General features: G+C 35.6%; 1 pseudogene; it reads left to right on the top strand.

The window, feature by feature from the left end:
- The first annotated feature begins 938 nt into the window (after window positions 1-938).
- LOC123592714 overlaps window positions 939-15,898 on the top strand; it is a 91,290-nt pseudogene continuing 76,330 nt past the window's right edge.

Here is a 15,898-nt window from a genome sequence, read left to right on the forward strand (position 1 = left end):
ATCAACAGAAGATTCCTCACAAATACAAGTACTCAGAGCAAGCGTGCCGTGTGGAGTATTCAGGAAGGAGCCATTTCTCTTGCTATTGATATGATCTTAGGATTTGCGAGGTACAATGTTTGCCTCTATAAATTGGTTACTACCCGGGCAATACAAGTGCAACTTTCATACTAAAAGAGCATTTTTAAATGTAAAAACTTAAGGAATAGAGTAAAAAATAAAAATTAAAAAAATCACTTCTATAAGACAACCATAGTATTTACCATATTACATAAAACTTATTTAGGAGGTTGTTCTTACCCTTGAAAGAGAGATATAAAAGTGAAGAGAGATGAAAGGGAAAAAAAACCACGTCCCAAACTGTATGTTTACAACATAGAAAGACTGTATGCAGCCCTGTTAATGAGCAGGACATGTGCCAGCTGTGCCTGCAGATGGCACTGATATGTAACTGGACTATTGGCCAGTAGGCTCACTGGGGAGTCCTAGACCCTGTCTTACTCTTATTCAGTCTGTAAAATGATATAGCTGGACTCCCTCAGGCCTGAAGACAGAGTTAGAGTCCACACACACAAGGAATATCAAACCAGGAGTCAATCATATTTCTAGCCAAAAAGGTCAAGTATTGAACTTAACCAGCTGGGTGAAAACAAGCCACTTGTCAACTTTGTCTTAGGGGCAGGGAGCCCGATTCTTATTATCTCAGATGGCAGCAGTGTCTTGGCTTTGGGATGCGGGAATGACAGAATGGAAACACCACGTTTAGTATTTTAGAACTAAATACCAAAGTGTTTTAAGTAGTAACATGGATTTGGGGGATATGTGAAAAATCAATGAAACATAAAAATTGTTATTTTCATTGAAGTATTGAGAGGTATATTTCATATTTTCTTTCTTTTTTGGGGTATAGTAATTAAGTGGCTCCCATCTACAAAGCAATGTCTTCTCATCAGCAATTCGTAGCTGAGAAAGCCGACGGCTGGAAAGCCTTAGTGCGGCTCTCGTAGGTAGCGGGTGGTAGAACCAGAAATTAGACCAGCGCTCTCTACAGCTAAAATCTGTGTTCTTACCACCAAATCACTATGAACTTCAGTGTCTTCTAAGCCAACTGCTTTGTTGTTTTGCCCTTAATTGTTTAATATGTTTTGATGTTTAATTTTTTTTAACTAATGTTAATAGGGTAAATGTTAATTATGTAGCACCTGATCATTTTTTACTTTGATCAGCAGAATAACAGACTTTAGTCCCCTTAATTCTCTTTGATACTATTGGTTTTAAGAATGAGGGAAAATAATTTTTTTCTCCTCTGAAAAATCAAATACAGTGTTTCCCTTGCAATAAATATTATGGCACAAATGTAATAGTTTCAAAGGTAATTGAGTTTTTCTCCTTCAAGATTAGACTTGTAGGATTAATGTTATATTCAAGACATAAATATAATCACATAGCTTATAAACAGTCTAATAATTAAAAAAGAGTGGGTCATTGCTTTTATTAAAAAAATGAGAATGGCTTTTTAAAAATGTCCAACACTAAGCAAGAGACTAACTTGCTTTTGGGTAGTGTGAAATGTAGGAAGTATTATAAAATACATGTTTTTAGAATTTTTGCTATCCTATCCCTTTTTTCTTTAATTTATTTATTGATACGATAGAAATACCAGAAGATTCAGAGAAAGAGGGAGAACATTTTTGAGCATCTGTTAGGTACCAATAACTGTGCTGGTGTGCTTTTCCTTCTTGGTCTGGTTTAAGCACAGGTAAACTTAGTATTGTGGTCTCCTTAGTTATAAGGAAAATGGAACTCAAGAAGGTCCACTAATTTAGGAACTGGCATGACAGATATTTAAGGCTACATCTCTCTGGACATAGAGAGATGGCATTTTCCCTATGCTTTATGGTGGAATTACAAATGCACCACTGACTTCATCAGCTTTCCTTTTCAGTGCTCACAAAATAGATGTTGGAATAAAATTAAGGAAATCCAGGGAAATAGCAATTTAAATTTTAGGTTGTCTCAATACTTGAAATCAGTTGCTAACATAGTATACATAGTTTGAATACTTGTGCATTGAACTCAATTCTTTTTTTTTTTTTTTCTACATTGACTTCACTTTGTTAGCAGTTGGGTATAATTCTTTATTTTTGTTTATCTTCAGTACACAGAAGATCTTAATTATTTAAGATTTACATTTACCATTTAGTTTTTCAAGTGAGGTCTGTAAAAAAAAACAACTTATTTTTAAGTATGCTTACATTTTAAAGGAATATTTCTGTAAATTCTTTTTGGAAGCCAGGGATCTTTAAACCCCGACCTCCCCCCCTATTTTAGGTGTAATTAAATTAAACTTTCTTTTGGGGCAGCTATCTGCTTCCAAGGAAGGTAATTTTGTTAAAACTTTAAAAACCCTAGGTAAGCCATAGGAGGCTTGATCTCATTCTAGGGTTAGAGAGCCACTTTCAGAATGATATGCTATGATAAAGAGATGAAGGCAAAAAATAAAAACACAGTGTCAGACCATCATGATGTATAATTAGTATGGTAGAGACTATATTTTTCAAAACGTTCAAAAGCATGTTTCATTGAATTTAATCTTGTCAGTTTCCCTGCCATCCCTAAATTATAAATGTGTGCACAAATACACACATGTTAGCTCTTTGCTTAAAACTCTCTTAAGCATTGACATTAGCCTGTTAAATGCCATGGCAAGCCTAACAGAAAGCCCAGTTACTTAACTAAAGTTCTCTCCATAGTCATTTGGTCAGAAAACTTACCTTTATACAGGATCACTCAAAACAGTGAGAACACTTTTTTAAGGACATACCCAAAGCCCCAGTACATTTTTTTTTAAGTTTATTTATTTATTTTGAGAGAGATAGAGCACGAGAGGGGAAGGGGCAGAGAGAGAGAGAAAGAGAGAGACAATCCCAAGCAGGTTCCATGCTGCCATCCCAGAACCAACATGAGGCTCGAACTCCGAACTCTGAGATCATGACCTGAGCTGAAATCAAGGGTCGGACGCCTAACCGACTGAGGCACCCAGGAGCCCTTAAAGCCATAATATAAAGGGATTTACTGTACCAATTTGAAAGGATAATGAGGAAAATGATTAGAGGAACTTGAAATCATCCAGGTGAGAGACGATGAGGACCTGAAATAAGGCCACAGAATAGGATAGATTCAACAGATACCCAGAGTAGTATGCGGAATTCATCTGCTTAAGCGACCATTACATGCAGAGGAAAGAGTACCATATACCAGATCTGGCTGAAGTGACTGGTTACACAGTGGTATGATTTGACAAAAGAAAGTCAGGGAGAGGAATTGTTAGCATAAAGGTAAGGAATTCACTTTTGCACAGTTGGCTGGGAAATACTTGGAATTCATCCAACTTGATTTTTCCAGTGGAAGGTAGAAGTAAGTCTGGAGCATACCAAAAAAAAAAAAAAAAAAGCCTCAGAAAAGATAGAGATGTTGGAGTCACCATGCTGTATACAGCTCCTGGGAGAGGGATGGGACTAGAGATGACTTCATCTTTGACGGGTAGGCATCCAATTACTTCATTAAATGCAGCAGTGGAACAAGGTGCTGACAATGCAAACTGTATTTTGCTCCCAGAAGTCCTGTTTTTGAAATCGACAAGTAAATTTAAAAAATACCTGCATATTAAATATTTTAGATAGAGCATATGGTGAGGGATCCACGAGGCTGAAATTGCAGTTGTCCCACAAAGAAATGGGCAGAATTGGAGAAAGTTAGTGTCTGGAGATGTTTAAACTTCTCTGTGGACTCATGCCAACGAATACTGCATTAAGGTTATAAATACATTAATCAAGAAAAGAGGTGTTGAATAATGATTCATCCAGAACTTAAAAATCCTGTGATCTATTTGAAGCAGGCTGACAACATTATAGGAAACAGTGCATTTCCTGTTAAGCATTTGCTTGTTTCATTTACTGTAATTCCCTATTCCTGCTAACCTATTCACTTTTGTCTGAAACTTCTGTATTTATATTCAATTCAATAATCAGTGACACTTACTATAAATGGTGTGTTTGAGAAAGGTTTGTGTGCTTTTGGGTTAAGTGAAACTTGAGTCCATATCCCTTCCCATTTCAAGAGGATAATAAGAGTACTGACTATTGTGTACTAAGTGCCTACCTAGTGCCATGCTTTAGTAGGAGCTTTGCACATATTAACTAATCTTCAAATCAACTCTGTGAGCTTTGTTATTGTCCTTTAAAGCCCTAGAAACTGAAGCTCTGCACATTAATATTCAAAAGTACAAAATCAGAAGGAAACAGAAGTCAATGTTGATTATTGGTTTGAATGATTCCATGGTCTGTCTGTAGTCTTCCCATTGGTTTGTGCTTCCTACACATGGAATATTAAAAAAAAGAAAAAGGTGGGGGGAGAAACGGTCCCGTTCTACATCAATTAATTACATACCATAGAGTGACATTTATATGCGAATCTTCACTGTATTTTCCTATTTTTTTGTAATAGCAGTTAACAGAAACTAATACACACAAGCAAGATTTTCAATTTTTGAGCTTTGCTTTGTTCTAGAACAGGGCAATGGTAGGGGATGATTTTAAATACTGTAGAAAGTAAAGATTGAAAAAAAAAGGAAGGATTGAATTGATAAATATATATAAGAAATACCAGATAACTTTTCCAACTTAAGAATTGATTTTATCTCTATATAAAAAACAAAACAAAACACTATTGGTGCTGCCTTTTCCAGAAATCTCCTTCTTAAGCTTTTTTCTTTTTAAGAAGGACATTAGAAAATATATTTAATATTCCACAAAAACTGCTCTGCTTTGCCTTTTAGAAGGAATCAGAGGAGGAATGGTATCAGTCAGCAGACCATTTATTCAAAATCTACTAAACAAATTAACTCACCATTGATTAGTTTCTCATGCAGCATGATGAGTTGGTGGATGAACCAGGCTTCTGACATCAGAGAAATGCACAACTCTTCTTTGCTCATGAAAAGTTCTCGATTAGAATTTGTTTAATTTACTATACCCAATGAAATTCATTATGCCTTCCGTATCAGGTGTGAGTGGGATTAAACTTTTAAAATTTATATTTTAAATTACTGAATATTCTCTTAGAGCCCTGATACTAATAAAAATTTACCTCAAAGTTTGCTGTTGTCAGTATCTTAGTCACTAACATGGATCTGTTTTTGTTCATATACATGTTTAAAATGAATTCTCACAGATAAGTAAGGTAAAATTGAAGATGAGGTCAGCCAAAGGAGAGAAGATGTGTGAAAATATTTATATAGAGTGGTCTTAAACGGTACCAACATGAATTAAGAAATGTGTTATGTAAAGGCAACTTTCCTTATCTCTAGGTGGAACGTCTATAGTCATGCTAAATGCTTTTTGATAAGTTTTGACATTTTAAAATGAAAGCTGTTTTAACAAAACCACACTTAAGAAAAACGCTTAATCATTTTAAATGCTGCCTAATTGGTGAATAGATATTCTGTTTGTCTTACAGGATTTTGTCAGTTGACATTTTTGGTATATTATGAAAAAAATACTAAGCATAATAATTAAATGCTTGTATACTGGAGTAGAAGAAAGAGAATATTGAAACAAATAGCATGCAAATATTTTCTTCAGTCAAGTAAAACTGTCAAGTACTTCTATTATCAAATTTGTTTGTCTTCATTGTATTAGATCAAAACCAAAGAGATCACTACTTGGAGTCTTCTTCAAGAACAAATCAGAACTACAACTATCTGTAAAGTGAATCTTTTCAAGAATATTTTACTGATCAAGGACTTCTTTTAAGTCAAACTGATCTTAAAGAGAAATAACCATGCTTAGCACTTTTATAATGCTTTTGCCTCCAAATAACTCAACTGATTAATTCTAATTAATCTTTACAACACCCCTGTGAGGTGACAAATTGGCTAGAACAGTTCCGCCATTCTGATATAATTAATTATAATCATGTATATATATATTAAAAACACAGTTGTATTTTACTTCTTAAATTTGTAGCTTCTAATGTAAATCACATCATACTCATTTGATGAAAAAATGATGTCGTAAAATGAGAACAGATTTAAAATCAGGTCTGTTGATGCTTTAAGAGGAAATCAGAGTTGGGCTTTGGTTTTCCCATTTGTGCATGGAGCATGTTTGAAATAGCAGAGTATGCGGCAGCTAGGTGGCTCAGCCAGTTAGGCAACTGACTTCATCTCTGATCATGATCTTGTGGTTTGTGAATTCAAACCCCACATTGGGCTCTGTATGGACAGTGCAGAGCCTGCTTGGGATATTTCCATTCTCTCTCTCTCTCTCTCTCTCTCTCTCTCTCCCTCTCTCCTGCTTGCATGCTCTCTCTCTCAAAATAAATAAAAAAAAAATATCCTTGTAAAATAAGAAATTAAAAAAGAAAGAAAAAAACCCAGCAGAATATGATCAAGTATGGGTATTTCCTGGCCTAGGACCTGAGGGACCCTAGATTCTAACCTTAGTTTTCTCATTAACTTACATGTCTGACCTTGAAACTTACTTTTCTTAGCTATCAGGTAGTGATAATGTTACCTACCTGGCTATATCAGAGATGTTTGACGGCTAAGTGGGACAATCTATGGGAAATCACTTTATTATTTTAAAACATTTTTAAAATAGAAGTTATATAGTTGTGAAGGAAAAAACTATTACAAAAATGTGTTCCTAAGGACAGAGATAAAGAGTTTATGGGGGCTTGCCTTTTATTTCATTAATTCATCATTTAAAAACATATTTATTGAGCTAGTCAATGACTAGAGAGCTCACACATGGTGAAGGGCATGTATACAGTGGGGAGGGTATATCTGGTAAATCTGTATAATATAAAGATATTAATTATGACTCTCTTGACCTGGCATATCCTAACATTAAGTTTCTTCATTAGTACCTTGAAAGGAAGCTTGGGACTGAAAGTCCTTCAAATGGGTGATGTAACTTATAAGCAGTGGGTCTCATCCTCTTCATCAATTATAACATCTAAAAGAAATGATCAAAAGAGAGGGTGATGCTGACTGTAGTCATGCAGTGACCTATGTGATAATCGCTTCAGGACCTTTGTCCACTGTCCCGAGCCCCATACCTCTCCACCTGAAATATACAACCTGAAAAACACCACCTTGAGTCACAAACCTTTTGTCTTCCTTAGAGGGGAATAGCTCCCATCTTGGGCGCTGCCCTCATTTATTTTTCCTGGTTTCTCTTACATTGTCTGTTGCTCTTTGTGAGGCTCCTTTGCTGGTTTCTGTATATCAGACCTCCAGAGATCACAGTACTTGGACCTTTTTTCATTTTGCATTGACTACCTAGGTGGTCTCATTTATTGCAGTGGCTATAATGCCATGAACTTTCAAATACAGCTGTCGATTTTGGATTTCTTGCCTATGCTTTTACCCTGACATAGGGAATCATATTTCCAATACCTACTCACCATCCAAACTTGAATATACTTAGTACGTATCAAACTTAAGAAGTCCAAAACCATATTCCTGACTCTTGCATTTGGTTTGTTCCATCCATCTTTTTGGTCTGTAAATGGCAATTCCATTCTTCAAATTATTGAAACAAAAGCCTCAAGATCACCCTCTATTTCTTTGTCTCCTATACTTCACAAATCCTGTTGGCTGTACCTTCAAAATACCTCCACAGTTCAGTCCCTTCTCGTCACATCCACTAGAACGTCCTGACTCAAGCTACTGTTGTCTCATCCTATCCCAACAGTTCCTAATGGTTCTCCTTGTTTCCACCCTTGCTACCTTATGGTATATTTGTAGTCATCACACAGAATTATGGTTCTCACCCTTCGCCACAAAACAGAATTACCTGAAAGTCTTATTAAAATATAGATTGCTGGGCTCCATTCCCAGAGCTTGTGATTCAGTTAGTGAATTTGCACTTCTACCAAGTTTCTGGGTGATTGAATGCTAATGGTCTAGGGACCATCCCTTGAGAACCTGTAGAACTTTCCCTCTCCAGGTATGGCCCACTGACCAACAATATCACTATGACTGGGGAGCCTGTCAGAAATAGAGAATTTTGGACTTGACTCACACCCAGTGAATCAAAATCTGCATATTTATAGGATTCCAAGGTGATTGTTCTATACATGCCACAGAAACACTGATGAAGAGTATTCCTTTTACATTTCAATCACATAATATTATTCCTTTACTCAAAATGGAGTTCCATCTCAGTATGGATAAAACCCTAAATTTTTACCAGGTTTAGAAAGTTCTGTGTGATCTGGCCTCCTGTTAAACCCTCTGACTTTGTTTCCTCCCACACATCTGCTGATTTACTGCCCTCCTGCTGCATTGATCTCCTTTCTTGAACCCACTATGCTCTGAACCCACTATGATTTTGCTTTTTCACAGCCTGGAGTGCATTTTTCCCCAGTAACAATGTGGCTTATGTGCTCACTTCCTTTGGCACTCTGCCAAAAGTCAACTGTATCAGTGACAATAGCTAATCACAGTTTCCCTTCCTTAACCTGACACTTCATTTTTTCTTTCTTTCTTTTTTAAATATAATTTATTGTCAAGATAGCTAACATAGAGTGTATCCAGTGTGCTCTTGGCTTTGGGAGTAGATTCCCATGATTCATTGCTTACGTAACGGCACTCAGGGCTCATCCCAACAAGTGCCCTTCTCAGTGCCTTCATTTATTTCTTAACCTGCTTTAGTTTTCTATGTAGGACTTACTAAGATCTGGCATACTACATGTTGACTTAGTAGCTAATTTCTAGAGCATAAGCTTATTTACTAGAGGTATTTTGACTCTTTAGTTCACTTTTGTATGTCCAATGCCTTGAAGAGTGCCAGGCACATGGTAGGGATGAAAAATTTGAGTGAATTAAAAAAAAAAAATCTTTTCCCAGGACTGAATTTTGAATCAGAAAGTACCAGAGTCTGCCAGTACAGGGTGCCGAAGGGAGGGGAGAAGCAGAGTTCCGGATTAAGATTCAACAAAAAAGGTCGACTAGAAGACAGACTTTCTTCAATAATTTTTCTTAGGTTTTTAATGAGGAGACTGATTTATAATTTACCTATGGTCGTTGTGTATTAGACATATTTTCTCCAGTTTTATACTTTATCATAGGATGATAGACCAAAATGATGTGAAGTTTACTAACGCATTTACTGTCGGCTTACTTTACACCATTGGACCCAGCTATGACTACTTTTGACTAAAGAATTTTAAATTACTGGTGATAATGTACAGGAGTGTGTACAGTGGGAAGGAGGTAGCCAGTGAGAAGATGTAGGTTTAGGTGTTAGGATTGTTTTTATTTGATGCCTTTGTTAATGATCTGGAAGGAAGAATGAGAAGTTCATTAATTAAATTCATGGGTTTACTAAATTGGGAGGTGCCAGTGACACCAGGGAAGAGAAGAAGAAAAGGTGGAAGGTTTTAGAGGAGTCAGAGTGGAGAGATGTGAGTTGGAATTCCGTCTGTAAGGAAGGTCCAGATTTAAAATGTGGGACATATTTAAACAGTCCTTTGTGATAATATTCCTTTGGTAGTGGTGGTAGCATCGATAATGTTGGGGGAAATAATTTGTTATGGCTGAATTCTGACTGTCTTGTATCAAGAGTGGCTCAGACACCGTCATTTCTGTGCAGTAAGCCATCACAGAAATCCTATGTGTAGCAAAAGACAACTCTTAATCTTCAACTATAATTAGATTTTATTTAAATACGTCTAGGGGTATTAGGTGCACGTGGCCCATATGGGGAAGCATGCCATATTCTGAGAAAGAATTCTTCCTAAGGGAAGGGACTAAGGGCTCTTTACATAATGGGTCAGAGCTGGAGGAACAGGTGATTTATGAGCTCAAGTCTTCATTCAAATTGTAATGTGGCCCAGCGTCCATGGTCTCACTTCTGAACCCCAGAGCCAGTAAAGCTGTTAGGTAGAATCATTCTTAACTTGTCATAAATGGCCAGATATTGGTAGTTTCCTGTATTTTCACTAATGGGCTCTTTGGTATAGGAAGCTTAAAGTTCCGAGGAACCAGTGCACCTGCACTGAGAGGAGACTTCACCCAGTTGAGTGTAGCTGGTGTTAGGGAACCACTGATGGCCAGCAGATGCTGTACTTTTTTCTGCTGAGTGGTAGCAGTGGAAATGGAACTTCCAGTAAGAATTAGCAGCTGGAGGAAGAGAGGAGGCAAATGAATTTCAAGAGGTGCTCCAGAAGACTAATCCACAGATGAGAAAGACTTGGGAATTCTCACAGAGGAGGTATTTGGGGTCATAAATTCTGCTTTACAATTCTAACTTTTGTATTTTGCCTCAGGCTGTTGTGACACAGAAAATGTAGCTACACGCAGTATAGTAGGTACAAAAAGCAGAGCAGAATTAGGATCTGAAGCACTTGAGGAAACCTATGATACGTTCAAGACCAATTGCTCTGCTCCTCCCGTCTGCCCTCCTGAAGAATGTATCTATGGCAGCAGATGATATTCTCAGACTTTAAGTGCAGCCACTTTGGAGGGGTCCTAATGAGGTAGAACTATGGTTTTGTTGGTGTTATTACCGTGTGTGTGTGTGTGTGTGTGTGTGTGTGTGTGTGTGTGTGTGTGTGTGAGAGAGCATTGAAGAAAACACACTGCGTTCCCTCAAATTGGAGTGCTCAGAATACCAGGTGTTCTCTCTCTGAGGAGCCAGGAAAACTTCCAGACTCTTAGCATTCTGCAGCCTTGGGTGGCATAAAGCAAAAGAAAACGCATGCATACCATACTTTCATGTAGAGCGTCCCTGTTTTGAACTATGTGTGAGGGATCTTCGTCAACAGCTCCAGCCCTCTGATTCTTAGCTGCCTTAGGTATAAAATAACCACATGGCACCAGATGTTCTTGATTGCTTTTTTCCTAATGTAATATTCTATCATACCACTATGTTGATACTTTTAGTGGGATGTTAGGCGCTCTCTATACATTTCACTTCACGAGAGAGCAATTTTGTAGCCGGAATAATCTTTAAAAATCAACCAATACAAATGAACAATAACAACAATAAAAAGTAGCTATCATTTAATGATAGTGAATGGTCATTGTGCACCAGACATGGTGCTAAGGAATTTTCATGAATTATCTAGTTTAAATCTTAAATAAGGTTAGGGTTCATTTAGTGCCCATGGTAAAGCGTAGAACAAGGCTGGGAGGGCTAGGATGAGACACTTTTTGAACTTTTCATCAACCCCCTCCCCCCACCACCACCCAATTATGCACAGTAGCTCTTTCTGGTATAGACAAATGTTTTCCTACCTTTTTTTTTTTTTTTGAACTAATAGAAGATGCAATGAAAAAAATACTGTAAGTAGAGTGCACAAATAGAGCCAGTGTGATTCTTGGTCGTTTTCTACACTGCTGACAGAGAAATAGAGTATAGATGAACTTTATGAAGATATCTTAGTGCCACTCTATCTAGAGACGTTTCTCAAAAGGCCGATTCACTCCAGTGCTACCTCGCTGGCTTTGCATCATGTTTAAATTATGATGAACTCTTAAGCATGCTGGATGAAAGCATTTTTCCATTCTTTCAAAACTTCAAACCATAGTGTAGGAACTATTGATTTTTCCCCAAGTGTCCTCTCTGTAGTATTTCAGAAACTTTATCCAGACAAAGTAATTGGTAGTTCTAGGCTCCTTATTCTCACAGCTGCCAGGTCCCCTAATTTGGAGTAGAGAGTCAACCATCCTTAATAGATGATTTATAGCAGGGCAAAAAAGAGCTATTGGACACCTGGAGAGCAGAGTAAATGCACCGTATTGAGCAGCTGAGGATGTTTCTTGACAGATTTTGTTTTAGGTAAAAATGTGAGACATTTTTTTCTATAGATTTCTTAAAACATATATTGTAAGAGAAAGAAAATCCATATGGTATTGATTTATTTAAATGTTTTAAAAATTAGATATTGGGAGAGACTCTTATATTTGTATTTTTCTTGGAGACAGAACATTTTATTTCTCCAAGAATAAAGAGAAAGAAAAAAGACCTGAAAATTCATGTTTAGTTCCAAATTTAAAGTCAGATTTGACATGGTTTTTAAAACATGACCAAACAAAAATAAGTCTGTGGTTTCAAAGAATGAAGTCGGCTTCAGGGGGAAGCAGGCAAGCTGTTTCTCTGGAAGACTCCTTATTCCCTTAGTCAAAACAGAGCAGCAAACAAATAAACAGAGCCCTCAAGTAGTAGCACCAAATGGTAGTTTGGGACATAATTCTACAGAATTTATAGCTTTAACCACACAGGACTGGGTATCAATTCAGGGTTTCTCTTTCCTTTATGCTACGAAACAAAAGAACCCTGTTAAAAGAGGTAATGAATTGTGTAGGCTGTAATTGCTAGTCTGTCGGTAACTGTTACTGGTTTACAGCGCTTGAGAGTGAGCTGGAAGTAGGCTGTACTGTGTAGTCTGCTAATCCATACTTGTTCGTAAACGGAGGGGAGAAGGAGAAATAACCATCTTCCAGAGCTGTTTTTAAAGAGCACCTTTACTCTGACGACGTGGACTAACATGTTACCTAGTTTTACTCAGCTTGAAGTGATTTTTATAATGACACACAGAAAATTCCCAAATACTAAGTCTCACAATATGAGGCCCAGGTTGATGTTACGTGAAGAACATAAAGGAACTTTTTCTTCTTTGTCTCTCCCTCCCTTTCTTCTTTTTTCTCTCCTCTTTCCCTCTCCCCTTCCTTCCCTCCCTCCTTCCTTCCTTCCTTTTCCTGCCTGCATTCCTTCCTTCATTCCTTCGTCCTTCTTTTTCCTCCTATGTATCTATACACACATCTACCTTGTTGAATATCTTTTTATATATTTAAAGATTTATATATATATTTATATAAAATATATTTATATAAATTTAAATAAATTTATATATTTATATAAAATATATAATATATAAAATATATAAAATATATAATATCTTTTTATATATTTAAAGATTTATATATATATTTATATAAAATATATTTGTATAAATTTAAATAAATTTATATAAATTTATATAAATTTAAATAAATTTATATATTTATATATTTATATAAAATATATTTATATATTTTAAAGATTATATATTTAAAGATTTGTTACATCTCAGATGTGGCCCTGAGAACGTAGAAAATGCTGATTTCCTTAGCCTGTTCCCCGTATTTTTATTTCAGGCTGCGCTATATATTTTAATTTGCTTGAGCCAGCACAGAATTAAAATACTGGTTGGGGTGGGGCTCCTGACTGGCTCAGTCTGTAGAGCAGGCGACTCCTGGTCTTAAGGTTATAAATTTGAGCCCCATGTTGATGTAGAGATTATTACAAAAATAATTTAAAAAAATTATTTAAAAATATATTTAAAAATATATTGGTTAGGGTGAATAGAATGACATCAACAAAAGCCTGATAGATTAGAAATCAGTTATTTTTAATTAGTAGTGCTCCCTTAGAAATCAGTTATTTTTAATTAGTAGTGCTCCCATTTCTTACATATTGCAAATAATTTATATCTTTTTTTTAATGTTTATTTTTGACAGAGACAGAGCACGAGTGGTGTAGAGGCAGAGAGAGAGAGAGAGAGAGAGAGAGAGAGAGAGAGAGAGAAATCTGAAGTAGGCTTCAGGCTCTGAGCTGTCACACAGAGCCTGACATGGGGCTCAAACTCACGAACCGTGAGATCATGACCTGAGCTGAAGTTGGGCGCTTAACCGACTGAGCCACCCAGGGGCCCCATAAATAATTGATATCTTTATTTGAGCGATTTGCTTTTCTACTTTTTCCAAATAATTGAATGATTAGAAATCACCCTCCCTTGTCACTTTTACCATAAAATCTTTGAGAGTGGTTCAAATGACTATGCTAAAAATAAATACTCAAGGAAGGAGTCAAATTCTTTGGAAAGAGTATTAGGTGTCCTTAGCATTTCAAGTACTAATTGTTGACTGACTAACAAGACAAAGAAGAACACCTTTAGAAAGGATTTTTATAACTATTACTGGGCTTTCACTTCTTTTATATTGGTTTCTCAACACACATATTGTAGACATCAACAACAGAATTAAAGCAGCAAGTGGAAGTGGGATATTAACATTTACTGAGCATGGATGCTTTACATACACTAATTTTAGTGAACACCTTAGGGATTGATATCCCTATGCTACATGTAAAGAAGACTTTTACGGATGAAGAATCTTACCTCTTATTAAAAATGATTAAGTCTTAAATATGAACCTCGATCTCCTTTGCCCCAAAAAGTTACTTTTTCCTAACATTACTTTGGTAAAGAAAAGGAAGATGACAACAGGAACACAAAAGTAGTGGTTTATGTGTATACAGAGACATTTTATTTTTCAGTGAATAACCTAGGCTCCTCAGGAGAAAGAATAATTTGGTTATATTTATAATTTTCCTCTGCATATATGATGACATACCCAGTGAAAACTAGAAGATGTATGCATCCATATGCAAAGTAATAATCTTCTATCGAGTGTTACACCTTGTATGTTCTCAAATTTATCTTTCCATTTTCCACTTGAAATGTACTTCTCTCCTAAATAAAATTCTTTCAGAATTAAAAATCTCTGATTTTCATATACCAAACAATAGGCACATAAATGTTATCTTTTCATTTAGTATGGTGAGCCCAAATATAGTATATTAAGAGAAAACATAAGCAACTTATGAAAACATATGTACCTAAGGACATTTACAGATAGAATAAAGTAAATGAATATATCATAAAATTTCATTGTTTGGCTTTAACTTTTATCTATCCTGGCACAGGTAGGGGAAAAATGAAAAAAAAAATAATAACAGGTCATAAGGCAAGTATGAAAAGTAGTTTTAATACCTGAGTTTCAAATCCAGATTTATCTACAAAATTAATCTGAGTTTCCTAGGCTAAAATATCAGTTTGTGGCTAATTTTTCAGATTGAGTTGTTTGTTTTCTTACTGAGTTTTGCAAGTCTTTAGATACTCTGGATATAAGCCTTTTATCAGATGTATGATGCAAGTATTTTTACTGTGTCTTGTCTTTTCCTTCTTTTAATAATGTCCTTGAAGGGCAGATATGATTACATTTTCTGAGGTCTTTAACATTTTTCGATGGAGCATGGGTCAGGAGTCCTATTTAAGAATTCTTTGACGTAGATCACAAAGATTTTCTCCTATGTCTTCTTTAAAATTTTTTTTTAAGTTTTGATTTTAAATTTTGAACTATGATCTATTTTGAGTTTTTTTTTGTTTTTGTGTTTTTTGTTTTTTGTTATTGTATTTTGTGAGTTATAGATCAAAGCTATTATTTTCCCAAGTAGGTAGCCAACTGTTCCAGTGGCATTTGTTGAAAAGATAAACATTTCAAACACTTGCACTTTACAATTGGGTAAAAATCAATTGACCATATACATGTGAGTCTATTTCTAGATTCTATTATGTTCCATTGATCTGTTTGTCTGTCTTGATGCCAACCATGTTATATTGACCTTTGTAGCTTTAAAATAAATCTTGAAATTGGTCAGGTTAAGTCTTCCAACTTAGTTCTGTTTTCAAAGTTGTTTCAGCTATTCTAGATCCTTTGATTTTCATATAAATTTTATAATAACCCTGTCAATTCCTACAAAAAATTACTGGTATTTTGATATGTTGTTTAAGCTACAGATTATTTTGGGGGGAACTGACATCTAAACAATACCAAGTCTTCCAATTAATGAATTCATGATGTTACTACATTTATTTAGATCTTGAAAAAAATTCTAAGTGATATTTTTAAGTTTTCAGGTCTGGCAGATTTATTCCTAAATATGTTATATCTGCATATTCCTATACATGGTATTTTAGAAAATAATGGTTCTAATTGCTTATT

Source organism: Leopardus geoffroyi, chromosome D4, assembly GCF_018350155.1.
Source record: "Leopardus geoffroyi isolate Oge1 chromosome D4, O.geoffroyi_Oge1_pat1.0, whole genome shotgun sequence".
Lineage (NCBI taxonomy): Eukaryota > Metazoa > Chordata > Mammalia > Carnivora > Felidae > Leopardus > Leopardus geoffroyi.